General features: G+C 36.2%; 2 pseudogenes; one reads left to right on the forward strand and one right to left on the reverse strand.

Moving 5' to 3' along the window:
• Positions 1-2,181: 2,181 nt before the first annotated feature.
• Positions 2,182-5,230, reverse strand: LOC119526806 (annotated as a pseudogene).
• Positions 5,231-7,217: 1,987 nt separating this feature from the next.
• On the forward strand, positions 7,218-11,542 carry LOC119526868 (annotated as a pseudogene).
• Positions 11,543-16,544: the final 5,002 nt, after the last annotated feature.

The raw sequence follows: 16,544 nt of genomic DNA on the forward strand, positions 1-16,544 counted from the left end.
AACTTTCTAAGGAACCACCAAATTGTTTTCCACAGTGTGGGCACACAGTTTTACATTCCCACCAACAATGCGTGAGGGTTTCTATTTCTCCACATCCTTGCCAATACTCATTTTTTACTGTTTTTTAAAAAATAGCCATTCTAGTGGGTGTGAAATAGTATCTGTGGTTTTGATTTGCATTTTCCTAATGGCTACTGATATTGAGCATCTTTTCATGTGCTTATTGGCCACTTGTGTATCTTCTTTAGAGAAATATCTTTTCAAGTCCTTTGCCCATTTTTAAATTGGGTTTTTTATCTTTTTGTAGTTGAGTTGTAGTAGTTCTTTCTGGTTATTAAACCCTTATGATTTCAAGACATTTTATCCCATTCTGTGGGTTATCTTTTCACTTTTTTTTTATAATATCCTTCTATGCACAAAAGTCTTAAATTTTGATTGCCCAATTTCTTTTTTCTTTTCTAGCTTATATTTTTAGTGCAAAGTCTAAGAATCCATTGCCTAATCCAAGTTCTTGAAGATATTTCCATATGTTTTCTTCTGAGATTTTTGTGAGTTTAGCTCATAACTTATATTTAGCGCATTAATCCATTTTGAGTTAATTTTTGTATATCAGGTGAAGTGTGCTTTCACTTTCATTCTTTTGCATGTGGACATCCAGTTTTCCCAGCACCTATTTGTTACAGAGATTATTTTTTTTTCCCTATTGAGAGGACTTGGCATCCTTGTTAAAAATGAATTGGCCATAGATAAGAGGGCTTATTTCTGAACTCTCAATTCTGTTCCACATTTCTATATATCTGTACTTGTGTCAATACCACACTGTTTTGATTACTGTAGCTTTGTAATACATTTTAAAATTGGGAAATGCGAGTCCTCTAACTTTGTTCTTCATTTTCAAGACGGTTTTGTTTATTTGGGGCCCCTTACCCTTCCATATGAATTTGATGAATGGTTTTTCCTTTTCTGTGAAGAAGGCTGTTGGAATTTTGATTGGCATTGCATTGAATCTGTACATTGCTTTGGATAGTATTGATACTTTAGCAATATTTAATCATCCAATCCATGAACACAGAATGCCCTTTCATTTATTTAGGTCTTCTTTAATTTCTTTCACCAATGTTTTGTAGGTTTCCATATACAAATATTTTGCATCCTTGGTTAAATTTATTCCTAGGTATCTTATCCTTTAAATGCTACTTTTAATGGAATTGCTTTCTTGATTTTCTTTACAGATTGCTCATTCCTGGTGTATAAAAACACCACTGATTTTTTTTTTTTTTGTATTGATCTTGTACCCCACCACTTTGCTGAATTACATAAGGGGTTTTAAAGTAGCCCTTTTTTGAAAGGACCACCATGGAAGCACTGTCATTAGCCAGGTTGTGAGAAAAGGTGGAGGGTGGACATTGACTAATCATGGAATTGTCATTCCAGAGGAACAACTGGAAGGGCAGGTAGGAATAGGAGTTGTTCTGGCAAGGAAGGAGAGTTTTATGGCAGTGTTTTAGGGAAGTGTTTCATATATATACATATGCATATATATGGATATATATACATGCATATATATCATATGTGTGTGTGTATGTATATGTATGTGTGTGTGTATATATATGTGTATATATATATATATTTATATATACTTATGCATATGACTCTCTTGCCTTCATAAGTCCAGCCTTACTGCTACCAGAGTTTCCTTTCAGATTCCGGAAATAGGATTCTGTCAGTTTTAGTTTTACTGGTGATAATGATTTTTTGTCTTTTTAAAATGTTTACAGAGATGTTTTCCTGGGAATTTGGGAAAGACTGGTAATGGATGCTATTTTGAACTGGTTGCACTTATATATTCTAGTACTTTTTTTTTTTTTTTTTGTATTCAATAAGTATTTTTAATCCATGGCAAGATTCCAAAAAATGAAGGAAATATGAAATAGGCTAATGAATGGGAATTATACAGAATAAATCAGCATATGTTGGATATGCCCCCAAGTGTTATCAGTCAGGCCTCAAATTATTTTTGAGAGTACTAAATGTTATTTTTCCAGAAGAACCTTTCTTCTATAATATAGGATGCAAATTTCCTACATATAATTTATTATTTCTACTGTATTCACCAAAAATCATAAAATTTCTGCCATATCTTATATGATACACGCCTTGTATCTTGTTAAGATATTTTTAATGAAAATCTCATTTTGATCCGACATAGAGGCAACTCATGATAGACTATTACATATTCTGGCTACTTTTCAGAGCTCACAGTACAATAATATAATATAAAGTTTTCTGATATCATTGCAACATGATAAAGAGCACCACTATTCACCATTTAAAATACGTTCAATCTCTTCCAGTCTTTTTAAAGCAGCAACTCTTTTCTTCTCAATGTCTTTAATTTCTTTTGTTGTTTTGTGGGGGATCTTCTGATCTGTATTTTTTCCTAATTGTTTGTTGGATTTAGACTGACTTTTATTATTGCTTGTTTTTATTGTCTGTATAGGTTTGTTGGGTTCACTTCTGATTTCCTTTATATTTTCAGTTGGAATTTTGTCTTCCTTTACATCTGAAGTATCACCAGCTGGGATTATTGGCTGTTCTACAAAACTAGATGAGGAAATTTTATCCCTGACTATATTCAAATGGCGTTGAATATATTCTTCATGTGGTGCTAATGCCAATGTTTCAACCAAGCATCTTTCAGCTTTTAATAAGTCTTTCTCTTCAAAATAAACAACACAAAGATTGTGTTTTCCTTGCACATTGCTTGGATCCATCTCCAATATCTTTTCAAAACATTTTTTTGCTCCAAGAATATCTTTCTTTTGATTCATCAAAATATCTCCCTTTAAAATGAGACCCTTGATATGATCAGGGTAATATCTCAGTAATTCTGCCAAAATTGGCAATGCCATTAATTCCTTTGCAGTCTGAGAATATAAGAGTGCCAGATTAAACAGAGCACTTCTGAAGTCTGCTTGTAATTTAATGGCTTTCTTCATCCAAATCTCTGCTTCATTATCCTTTTTGTCATCCATAGCAAGCATTCCCAAATTGAAATAACCATTAGCATCTTGTGGTTCTTCAGTTATATAGCTTAGAAGTCGTTTTCTAGCTTCAGGTCGGAGTTTCACCTCACCTGATTCTTGCATTAATATAGCAGAATTGAAGAGTGCTAGCTTATGCTTTGAATTTAGTTCTAAAGCACGATTAAAGTTTTTTAGGACTTCATTTTGTTCTTTAAGTTCGATATGAACAATAGCCAAATTGTACCAAAGATCCGCATTATTTCTGTCCAGCTCTAGTGCTTTAAGACATGCTTCTTTTGCTTTGAGAGGTTTATTCATTTTTAAAAGCAATTCTCCTCTGCTAATGTAAGCCTGTTTGAAGTCAGGCCTCATGCTTATTGCTTGTCGGTAAAGTTGATCTGCATCTTCTAGACGGGACTCATTTCCTTGGATCAGGTTGGCCAGATTGATATAAACATTTAAGTGGTTAGGAGCAATTCTGGCTGCATATTTTTTACCAGGAATAATCTGAGGCATCAGTGATTTAGCCATCATGTAAGATTCTTCAGCTTCTTTGGTTCTATTTAAATTTTTATAAGTTCTTCCTACATTCATATGGGCACCAATATCATCTGGCTGAACGTGTGTTGCCTGTAAGAAGTATTTCAAAGCTCTGTCAAAGTTCTTTTCATTTTCCAAGGCATGACCTACATTATTCCATAATTTGGCATTATTTTTATTTACCTTCAAAGCTGACATAAATAATGTATATTCGGATTCCCAGTCCCAATTTCTGTGGAGTGTTTTTAAGGCATGAGTGAATATCACCATAGATAGACAAACCCAGGATAGCTTTTTAAATACACTTTTATTTGATATTTTCTGCCATCCGTGGGCTACCAAAATACAGAACCCCATGCTAGGAACATACAATACTCGCTCAGCAACAACAAATCCAACTGGAAAAAAAAGGTTTGATGCAGGAATAAATGGTAACGCCACTAAACAAAGTGCCATTAAAACAGTCTTGGAGGACTCACCAGGGTATTGGAGACTGAATATTCCCAAAGCCACCAAGAAACAAAAGAAAGTAAATGTGGCAAGATTTCGAATATCTAGAAATGACTCTATAAGTGGTATTGTTCCCATGGTCCAATCACAGCAGAGTTCTGAAGGATTTAGTAAAAGCCAAGCATTCACAGGAAGGAGGTAGTTAAAAGTTAGCTGCCTTGTAGGAGTTGGGCTTACTGCAGCTGGGTTATCAAATCTGGTGAATACTGGAAGCTGGACTGAATTACTTGGACTCTAATCACAACAAGTAATAGTGTACTGAACATCAAGACAATAAGTTTTATTAGCGTCCGTAGCAAAGAAAATGGAATACTACCCTTTCCACGGAGAAACTGTCCAGCAGTAGTACATAACAATGGCAGAGTATACCCTTGGGCAATAAACACTTCATACACACAGCAAATTCCCACAACTGTTATTCCTTGTTCTTTACACAATGTTGCAACAGCCACTAAAAACACTGTCAATGCAATTGGAGTCCACACTATGGAATTATCTTGTCCTTTTGATTTGGTATATGACAAAAATGCGGCTAGAAAAAAGATAGATGATAAAAGTTCTGCTCTTCCTACAATGCCTGTTACTGCTTCTGTGTGTATTGGGTGCACTGCAAAAAGTAAAGAAGCAATCATACTACTCCTGTCATCCAGAAAAAGTCTGCAGACTTTAAGAAACAGCACACTACCCACAGCATGAAAAATTAGATTGAGGAGATGATATGACGTTGGTTTCAGTTCACTAAATAAATAATTCAAACGAAATGTCAATACTGTTAAGGGACGGTAAGACTTGTGGCTTCTTTCCTTGGACACTTTATGGCCTTAAGACTATAACTTTGTAACCAAATAAATCCCTTTATAAAAGCCAATCCATTTCTGGTGTTTTGCAGAACAGCAGCATCAGCAAACCGGAAGAGGTGGCACTGGTCAAGCTCAAACATAGGAGTCTCTTCAAAAGTGTCCTATCTCAGACATAGGAGTTCCCCAGAAGTCATTCTGGAATAAAGTTTTTAAAGGTGTAGATGGATGTAAGTCTTTATTATCCAGTATTGCTGAAACATCATCAAAAACAAAACCACAAAAGAGGCTGTTCCAGTAGCAGGCAGTCACAACAACCACTATTAAGGTTACTTCTTTGACGTTAATATCAGCCATTTTTTCCCACAAGTACTCATTGACAAAACATTTGGACAGGCACCTCGAGATGCTGGGAAAGGTTCCACAGGGATGGCTACTTAGGGAAAGTGCAGGAAGAAGGGCCGGGTGAGTGAGGCCACCCAAACCAGAATCATGGTTTGACTCACTCAGGCCACCAGCGTGAACGCGCCTCAGCCCGGGCTCCTCCCGCCCTCCACTCTATATTCTAGTACTTTTAAGGTTCCATTTTTTTCTTTTAAATCTCTAATTCATTTTAAATTTACTTTTGTGTACAGTGTCGATAAAGCTTTAACTTAATTTGTTTTCTAAATGATTTTGAAACATAACCTATTGAGTAATAACTCCCCCCACCATTATCATAACTTAAATGTGTAACATATTTAGATTTGTTTACAGACCTCCTATCCTTTTTGTATTGATCTATTTATTTGTCCTCTATTTGAATTATTGTGGCTTTATTCATTTTGTGTTATCAATAGGGCAATTTCTCTTTTTATCTTTGCAAATTTCTTAGCATTTGCAATGTGTTTATGCTTTCAGATAAACTCTAGAAATTTCGCATTGTGACATTTATTGGAACTAATTGAAATCTATAGACACTTTAGAGTTGAATTTATATATTTAAAATGTGATTTTTTCCTTCCCCAAACCTGTTTTTTCTCTCCATTTTTAAAAGTTTCTTGGGACACAATAAAATTATATAGCTTTTGAAAAATATATGCCTTGTATATTTACTATTCCTAAGTATTTTGTTTTTTAACTGCTATTGTCAATAGGATATTTTATCTTGATATACTTTCTATTAATTAATTAATTCATTCACTACTCAATATAGTTCATTCATATATTCAGTGATTATTGATTGTAAAGATATTTATTGATCACTGACTATGTGCCAGGTGTTTGCTAGCTGCTGGAAAAAGTGATGTGAACAAGACAGACAGGACTCCTTCTCCCATGAAGTTTATAATCTGGTGGTGGAGAAAGAAAAAACAAATACAATTGTGGTGAGTTATAACTAATATAAAGTCAAACCATTCTTTTTATACATTTATTTTACAATGTTACTGAACTATCTCATATTTTCAGTTGACTCTCTTGGGTTATCCCAGTTGAAAAATGCTTAATTAATGTTATGGCTACCTAAATAAGTAAGAAATTTGCTTTAAAAACAAATAGAACTTTATGGCATTTGGAGGTAATGCATCACCAACCTTGATAAAAATGAATTAATGTCTAATTTTTATCCTTTTTTTCAATGAATGTCGCTTGATTTCTGTTAGGTTGGAGTCGTTCAAGAATCCACGCAATGCAGCGATTCAAAGTTTAAGTATAAAGTTTAAGATTTATTAGAGGAAGAAAGCAGGTGGGAGCCAGCAAAAAGAAAGAAAATGGCTCCGGCTCCCATTCTGGGAGCTGCATTTTTTAAGGAAGAAAACCCACTTTGGGAAGGTTGTCTGCTGAGTGGTGTCCTGTGCTTTGATTGGGTGAGTGCCTATCAATTTCTGAGCTGAGTGGCTGCTAGGTTTCTGATGCACTATTCTTCTTTGAAATGCAGCTATGTTATCTATCTAGAAAGCGCAGGCCTTTTTGCATGCTTGTGGTTGTTCATCTTATGGACATATCTGACCTTGCTTCATCTGCCTTTTGGGGGTTGAGGCACCACCGTGGCTGGAACAGCCTTCAACCCTTAATTTATGGCACACCTGGTTTCTATGAGATAAGCTGTGGGGCCCCTGGATTAGACATTCCTTCTATATGTTAGACTCTTTTTTTCTAGGATCTGACAATTTCGCTATATATTTTTTATCTTAGCAAATTACAGCTGAAAGTAGAATCAGGGGAAAGTCTGTCTGTGATTAAATTCAATAATCCAATACCATTTTCTCCAGTAGCCATATTTCTATCCCATTGGGTTCTCCCAAATTTGTGGATGTGAATTCTCTTATCTTTGCTTCCTTAGAAACTTGTGAATCATCACAAAATGGGTGAGATGGAGTGAGTGAAGGCCGAGCTCTCTGAGTTAGACCTGCTGGCCATTATGTTCCCTGGTGAGAATGAATTCATTGGGAATGACCAGCTGGCTTTAGAAAAACTGAAAGACTGTATTGAAAAGAAGACCATGGAGTTGCGATCTTCAAAGATTTACTTTACTGTAAATATAAGCCTAGAGATCTCAGATGAAGCCATGGTACTGTTGTCAGTTTTTAGAATAAACAAAGATATTATTGGTAGATGGAAAAATCTTAAGGGTACTCTGCTTTATTTTCAGGTGATATTTTCCCTGACTTGTACATTCCCTTTTAAATATCCCAAAGTCCTACCTGAAATTACTGTCAGGTATGTTACAGAAATTCTCTGCCCAATCTTACATCTATTTTTTGTGTGATTAAAATGGCTTGTCTGTGATTTTTATGAACTTAAGGAAGTAATGTTTTCTCATCATGTCAGCAGTCTTAAAATGATCCCAGCAGACCCTGCTGAATGCAGACTTGAATGCATTCTTGCAGAGCAATTGTGGAGAAGTCTGTATACTGAACACTACAAAGTGGGTTAGAGAGCATGCCTCAGAATATGTCAGCAAGGATCCCACAATTTCCACCTCCAAAGAAAATACAGCACAACCCACAGATTCTATTCTGATGCACCTATGGATCTATAGCCATCATATATTCAACAGACATAAAAGGAAGGACATTGTAGAGCTAGCCAAGGAGCTGTCCCTGTCTGGATTTAGCATGCCTGGGAAGCCTGGTATCATTTGTGTGGAAGGCCCACAGAGCATATGTGAACAATTCTGGATAAGGTTTGTTTTTATTTTCTTTCCTATCTCTGCACTATACTGGCCTGCTTAGTACTGGAGTTGAAGCCAATGAGGAGTCAAGTGATATTGCATTCAGTCCTATGAGCCAAAACTATATTTTCCATGGTAAAGATGAGAACAATGGAGTAAGAGCCAGTGCTTTCTGGTTCTAAGACTGTTGTTGAGGAGTTTTGACCAGTTACTTAGTCATTTCTAGACCTGGGTTCTTTATAGGCCAGGAATGTGGTAAGCATTTGATAAACATGTTACCTTTATTTAGGTGGTACTGAACTAGATGATTTCTAAGATACAGTTTGATTCCAAAGTACGACTCCTCATTCTAGCTGTAATTTTAAGTTTTGTATCTTAGGAAAGGATGCTGTGCCAGTTTGAATGTATTGTGTCCCCCAAATGCCATTACCTTTTATATAGTCTTGTGGGGCAGACATTTTGGTGCTGATTAGATTTGCTTGGAATGTGCCCCACCCAGGTGTGGGTTATGACTCTGATGAGATATTCCCATGGAGGCATGGCCCCACCCATTCAGGGTGGGCCTTGATCAGTGGAGTCATATAAATGAGCTGACTCAAAGAGAAGGAACGCAGTGCAGCTGTGAGTGACATTTTGAAGAGGAGCAAGCTTGCTAGAGAGGAACATCCTGGGAAAAAGCCATTTTGAAACCAGAACTTTGGAGCAGATGCCAGCCACTTGCCTTCCCAGCTAACAGAGGTTTTCAGGACACCATTGGCCATCCTCCAGTGAAGGTACCCGATTACTGATGTGTTACCTTGGACACTTTATGGCCTTAAGACTGTAACTGTGTAGCCAAATAAACCCCCTTTTTATAAAAGCCAATCCATCTCTGGTGTTTTGCATTCCGCAGCATTAGCAAACTAGAACAGATTTTGGTACCAGAGAAGTGGGGTGCTTTTGCTGCTGAGTCTGCAAATACCAAACATGTTGGAACGGCTTTTCAAATGGATAAGGGGAAGATTCTGGAAGAATTGTGAGCAGCTTGATAGAAAAGGCCAAAACCACTTTAAAGAGACTGTTTATGGAAATATGCACTCTAAAGATACTTCTGATGAGGACTTGAGCAGAAATGATGAATGTGTTGTTGCAAACTGGAAGAAAGGCGATCCTTGTTTTAAAGTGGCAGAGAATTTGGCAAAATTGAATCCTCGTGTCAGATGGAAGGAAGAATTTGAAAGTGACAACCTGGAATACTTAGCTGAGGAGATCTCCAGACTACATGTGGAGGAGGTACCCTGGCCTCTCCTTGCAGATTATGGTAAAATGCGAGCAGAGAGAGATAAACTTAGAACTGAACTCTTGGGTTTAAAGAAACCAGAAGCTGATGGCTTGGAAAATTATGAACTTCCAGGGGGTGGAATCCCAGAAGTTACAGCCCAACTTGAGGATGTAACCAAACATGGAACCCAGCTGCAATTTAAGTACAAGCCAAGATTGGGAAAGGAGTTAAGCAGAAAGGATTTGTGGAAAGTCTATTGTCTGACGGCTTTGACTCCTGTGTGCTTCATGCGAAACCAACAGAATTTTTGCAAGGTCTTTATAGACAGAGCTATTGCCAGTCTGGACTGGAGAAGACAGACAAGGAACAAACTGAAGGAAAAATTTCTTCAAAGACAGAGCCATGGAGGTTGAGGTCTGGAGTCAAGAGGTCTTGGGCTGGGAGAGCGGAGTGCCCCACATGCATGGAAAGGGTGAGTTTGCCCTGGAGGTCGAAGGTGGGCCTTCTGCCTCAATGCTTAGGAAATGTCTTGCCACCCCAAGCCCCAAAGAGGGTGGAGCACATTCCCAGGGAATTGGGGAGAGCCTGGCTACCACCACACTGTTCTGAAGGGGTTGAGCATGTGCCCTGGAGATGGAAGGGAATCTGGGAGCTGCCCCGATGTTTGAGGAGGGTGGGGCCGAGAAGGTGGTCTCCCCAATGTGTGGATATGTCACCCAAGTGTTTGGAGAGGAAAGGGCTGCCACAAAGGCCCTTAGGAAGGGTTAGACTCCCACTCTCTGAAGCCCCAAGGATGCAACGTTGTTCTGTAAATAACTCTCAGACTTTGAAATCTAATGGAGTTTGTCTTGTGGGTTTTAGGAACTGTTTTGGTCCTGTTAACCCTGTTTTCCTTACTCTTTCTCCTTATGGCAATGGGAATGTTTATCCTATGAATGTCCCTCCTTTGTATATTGAAAGCATATAACTTGTTCTAAGTCCACAGATCCAAAGCTAAAGGAGAATTATGCTTTAGGACCCACCACACCTGTAATTGATTTTGATAGGATCTTGTACTTAACTTTTGTTACTGAAATGATTTAAGTTTTTGTGATATTGTGATGGAATGAATGTATTTTGTATTTGGAAAGATAATGTCATTTTGGGGTGCAGGGGTGGAATGTGCCAGTTTGAATGTATTGTGTCCCCCAAATGCCTTTATGGTTGATGTAGTCTTGTGGGGCAGACCTTTTGGTGCTGATTAGATTTGCTTGGAATGTGCCCCACGCAGGTGTGGGTGATGACTCTGACGAGATATTCCCATGGAGGCATGGCCCCACCCATTCAGGATAGGCCTTGATCAGTGGAGCCATATAAATGAGCTGACTCAAAGAGAAGGAACGCAGTGCAGCTGTGAGTGACGTTTTGAAGAGGAGCAAGCTTGCTAGAGAGGAACGTCCTGGGAAAAAGCCATTTTGAAACCAGAACTTTGGAGCAGACGCCAGCCACGTGCCTTCCCAGCTAACAGAGGTTTTCAGGACGCCATTGGCCATCCTCCAGTGAAGGTACCCAATTACTGATGTGTTACCTTGGACACTTTATGGCCTTAAGACTGTAACTGTGTAGCCAAATAAACCCCCTTTTTATAAAAGCCAATCCATCTCTGGTGTTTTGCATTCCGCAGCATTAGCAAACTAGAACAGATGCCTTTATAGGAATCTTGTGGTTGACCCAAAGGCATGTCCAGCAGGACAAACTTCTCTTTATAAAATCTGTACTCCAATCTTTTCCTGAAACTGATTTTTATATTTAAGATGTTCAGCCATTTTCATTCCTCTAAACTTCTGGGAAAGGAAAGTGAGAACAAGAATAGGTGAGCTCTGGAATGAGATTATGAATTGGATAATACTGGGTAATAAAAATCAGTGTATGAAATAACAATAGATTTCTATTGGTATTGGTGGATTAAATGCTGAGCTATATTTGATACTTCTGAGCACATCTTAATTTTAAGATATCTACTCTGAAAATGTGTGTTCAGACTCAGAAGAATAACCTGGAAGAAAATTTTAATTCACCACCAAGAAGACATTCCTTTTGGTGGCACTCATGATGAGATGGAAGAACAAAGAAAAATTTCAGCTTTTGAGGAAAAATATTTGATGTCAATGGACTCAGTGGAAGTCATGTGAATTTTGGTCAGCTGTATCATTTTTTAAATACCATAGGATGTGGTGATGTTTTTCAAACGTACTTTGGTGTGGAGGGTCAGTAAGTAAAAAAGTAGTATGTGGAAATATATTTTTAGGTACTTGATGTAAGATTTTCCCACTCAGAAATTGGTTTGAATGTGTAAGTCTATTTTAACATCAGATTTCTTCTGTCAGACATGTCCAATGTTTTCTTAGGAAGAAAAAGCTGTAGTTCTGATGTATAGCTGTTAATTTGTGAAAATAAGAGATTATGAAAATCATGAGGAAGGCAGAGTTTCAAATCCTGACCTTAAAAGTATTGATTGAAATGTCTTTACCTAAAACATTTATAGTTTAGCAAAAATTCAAAATTATTTTTAGTGTCTCTCTTCGTGAACCTTCTCTGCCTTTCTATTCCTTACTGTATTAATATAAAAGACTCCTTCTGGATTTCTGAAACCTTGTATATATTGATTAAAGCCAAGTTTTTAGTATCTACTTTTGTAGAGACTGTTTAGATTACAGTGGTTTAGGATGGTCTCCCTTTCAAAGGATATACAGGTTTGATGAAAAAGACAAGCACAAGGAATCATTAAATAACCTAGACTCCCTATGTTCAAGTGCCCAAACAGTGATAAACAGGTGCTCCAGAAAAATCAGAGAACTGCGTGGCTTGGGGTAGTTGAGGGACTAAATTAAGAGGCAGAGATCCAGGCTCTGAAATGTGGGTGTGTTATAGGAAATAGAAAGGGATGATATCATGAGATTATTTCAGAGTGAAAACAGGCAGAATTTAGAACCAATTAGTAAACAGGGGCTCAGATAATCACACCTGCTCTTTTCCTTCTAGTTGTTTTTCCCAGATAGATGGGTACTGAAATCAGGGCATTATCTGGACAGTCCTTTCCATAGGCTAAACTAATCCTTAACTCACTGTTTCTGTCCCTCTCCAGAACTTGTCTGGAGTGTTCTCCTAATTTTGTTCAAGCTTTGTGCTGAAATTGTCATCCACGAAGCCATTCTGACTACTCCCGCACATGTTTAGCATTTTTGATTATGTGACTCGAAATTGTCAGTAAATTGCATGATGTCTAGTATTGTTTCTTAATTGTTTACATGTGTTAAACTGTTTTCCTACTTTATTGTCTAACTCTTGAGAATGAGGCCACTATAATTTATGTAACTGATGGTGTACGATATTTTATATAAACTTCATTAGATATTTATTGATTTTATTTTTAATTACACAACTGATACAAAAATATATACTCCTTGTAAAAAATAAAAACTTACAGATACGGCTTAATGTCTTTTGACTACCACTCTTAATCCTAATCTCTTTCCTTCCCACCTCCTTCCCCAAAGTGTTACTATAATTATCAGATTGGCATGTATCCTTGCAGACTTTATTCCTGTGTATTTACATAATATATATGGACACATATGAAATATACATAATGTTTTTTATGGATTTTTTTAACACAAATGGTGTCATACTGTACATATCAATCTATTTGCTTTTTATTTAAGAATATGTTTTAGAATTCTTCCCATGTATGTACAGATAAACCTTATTCTTTTAACTGCTGCTGTGGTGGTTTGAAGCTGTGTGTATCCCCCAAAACATGTTCTTAAACTTAATTGTTTCCTGTGGGTGTGAACCCGTTGTAAGTAGGACCTTTTAAAAAAAATTTTAATAGCAGGTATTTTAGGTAATCATATATTATATATTTTAAAGCAGTCTTGTTAAGATATACTTACATAACATACAGTCCATCCTAAGCATACAGTCAATGGCTTCTAGAATAATCACAGAGTTGTGCAGTCATCACCACAATCAATTTTAGAACATTTTCATTTCTTTAAAAAGAAAAAACCCATATGCCTTAGCACCTTTCCTCAGCCCTACATAAGGACTAATGTAATTCTGCCTCTATAGATTTATATTTACATTGTATACAAATGGAATCATACCATATTTAGTACTTTGTGTCTAGTTTCTATTATTTAGCATAATTTATTATTATTTTTTTAATTAGAGAAGTTGTAGGTTTACATAAAAATCATGTGAAAAATACAACATTTCCATATACCTCTCTGTCTTGACAATTTGCATTGGTGTGGTACCTTTGTTACATCTGATGTGTGAATATTAAAATATTACTATAACTATAGTCCATAGTTTGCAGCAGGTGTATTTTTCCCGTATACCATTCTATTATTAACACCTTGTAAGAGTGATGTATATTTGTTATAGTTCATGAAAGAACATTCTTATATTTGTACTATTAACCACTGTCATCATCCACAACAGGGTTCACTGTTATACAGTCCCATGTTTTATCCTCTAGCTTTCTAGAAGGAAAGCTACTAACATGTTCAACCACATTCACACATGTAATTCGTCACTGTTAATTACACTCACAATAATGTGCTACCATCAACAGCATCCATTTCCAAACATTTACAATAAACCTAATTAGAAATTCTGCACAAATTAAGCATCAGCTTCACATTCTCTACCCCCATTCTATATCCTGATAACATATTCTAGATTCTAACCCTATGAATTTGCTTATTATAATTAGATCATATTAGTGAGATCATACAATATCACTCCTTTTGGGCCTGGCTTATTTCATTCAACATGATGTCCTGAAGGTTCATCCATGTTATTGTATACATCAGGACTTCATTCCTTCTTACTGGTGAATAATATTCTATCATATGTATATAGCAAATTTATGTATCCATAAATTTATGTACATCAATTGGGTAGAATTGGCATCTTAGTGGTATTTAGTCTACCAGTTCATGAACAAGGAATGTCTTCCATTTACTTAGGTCTTCCTTAGTTTCTTTTACCAATATTTTGTAGTTTTCTGTGCACAAGTCCTTTACAGCTTTTGTTAAATTTATTCCTAGATATTTGAGTCTTTTTGTTGTTACTGTAAATGGAATGTTTTCCTTGATTTACTCCTCAAACTGCTTTTTACTAGTGTATGGAAACACCTCTGATTTTTGCATGTTGTTCTTGTATCCCACCTAGCTCTAGTAAATTTGTTGTATATTTTTCAGGATTTCCCATATATAGGATCATGTCATCTGCAAACAGTGAAAATTTTACTTCTTCCTTTCCAATTTGGATACCTTTTTTTTCTTTTTCCTGCCTAGTTGCTCTAGCCAGGACTTCTAGCACAATGTTGAATAGCAGTGGTGACAGTGGGCATTCCTGTCTTGTTCAGATCTTAGAGGGAAAGATCTCAGTCTTTCACCATTGTGTACAATGATAGCTGTCACTTTTTCATATTGCCTTTTATCATGTTGAGGAAGTTTCCTTCTACTCCTATTTTTATAAGTGTTTTTATCAAGAAAGGATGTCAGATGCCTTTCTTGTATCAATCAAGATGATTATGTGGTTTTTCTCTTTTGATTTGTTAATGAGGTAGATTACATTAATTGATTTTCTTCTACTGAAATATCTTTATACCTGGGATAAAACTCACTTGATCATGGTGTGTAATTCTTTTGATGTGCTGTTGGATTTGATTTGCAAATATTTTATTGAGGATTTTTGCATCTATATTCATTAGAGAAATTGGTCTGTAATTTTCTTTTCTTGTAGTATCTTTGTCTGGCTTTGGTATTAGGATGATGTTGGCTTCATAAAATGAATTAAGTAGTGTTCCCTCCTCTTCAATTTTTTGAAAGAGTTTGAGCAGGATTGGTATTAATTTTTCTTTGAACGATTGGTAGGATTCCTTTGTGAAGCCATCTGGTCTTCGGCTTTTCTTTGTTGGAAGGTTTTTGATGACCATTTCAATCTTGTTGCTTGTAATTGTCTGTTGAGGTCTTCTGTTTCTTCTAGAGTCAGAGTAGGTTGTTCATGTGTTTCTAGGAATTTGTCCATTTCATTTAGGTTGTCTAATTTGTTGATATACTGTTGTTCATTGTATCCTTTTATGATCCTTTTTATTTCTGTACAGTCAGTAGTAATCTCTTCCTTCTCATTTCTGATTTTTTTTTATTTGCATCTTCTTTTTTTCTTTGACAATCTAGCTAAGGGTTTGCAATTTGATTGATCTTTTCAAAGAACCAACTTTTGGTTTTGTTATTTCTTGCTTTTTTTAGTCTGAATTTTATTTATTTATACTCTAATTTTGTTATTTATTTCCTTCTGTTTGCTTTGAGATTAGTTTGCTGTTCTTTTTCCTCCAGGTGTGCAGTTAGATCCTTGATTTTTAACTGTTTCTTCTTTTTAAATACAGGCACTTAGGGCTATTAATTTCCCTCTCAGGTCTGCCTTTGCTGCATCCCATAAGTTTTGATATGTTTTGTTCTTGTTTTCATTTATCATGAGATATTTACTGATTTCTCTAGCAATCTCTTCTTTGACCCACTGATTGCTTAAAAGTGTGTTAACCTCTACATATTTGTGAATTTTATACTTCTCCACCTGTTATTGATTTCCAGTTTAATTCCATTATGGTCAGAGAAAGTACTTTCTATAATTCCAATCTTTTAAAATTTACTAAGGCTTGTTTTGTGACCCAACATGTGGTTTATCTTAGAGAATGAGCACTTGACAAAAATGAATATTCTGCTGTTTTGGGGGTGCAGTTCATTTTGGGTATAGTTCATTTATCATATAATTCGATTTCTCTGTTTCCTTATTGATCTTCTGTTTAGATGTATTGATGGGAGTGGTGTATTGAAGTCTACAACTATTATTGTAGAAGTGTCTGTTTCTCCCTTTATTTTTGCCAGTGTTGGCCCCATGTATTTTGGGGCACCCTCATTAAGTCTATAAATATTTATGATTTTTATTTCTTCTTGATGGATTGCCTCTTTATTAATATATAATGTCCTTCTTTCTCTCTTATAACAGTTTTGCATTTTAAGTCTATTTTGTCCAATATCAGTATAGCTACCCTGGCTCTTTTATGCTTCATATCTGTGTGGAATTTATTTTTCCAACCTTTCACTTTCAACTTATTTGTGTCCATGGGTCTAAGGTGAGTCTCTTGTAGACAGCATAGAGATGGCTCATACAAATTTATACATTCTGCCAATCACTGTCTTTTG

Source organism: Choloepus didactylus, chromosome 1, assembly GCF_015220235.1.
Source record: "Choloepus didactylus isolate mChoDid1 chromosome 1, mChoDid1.pri, whole genome shotgun sequence".
Lineage (NCBI taxonomy): Eukaryota > Metazoa > Chordata > Mammalia > Pilosa > Megalonychidae > Choloepus > Choloepus didactylus.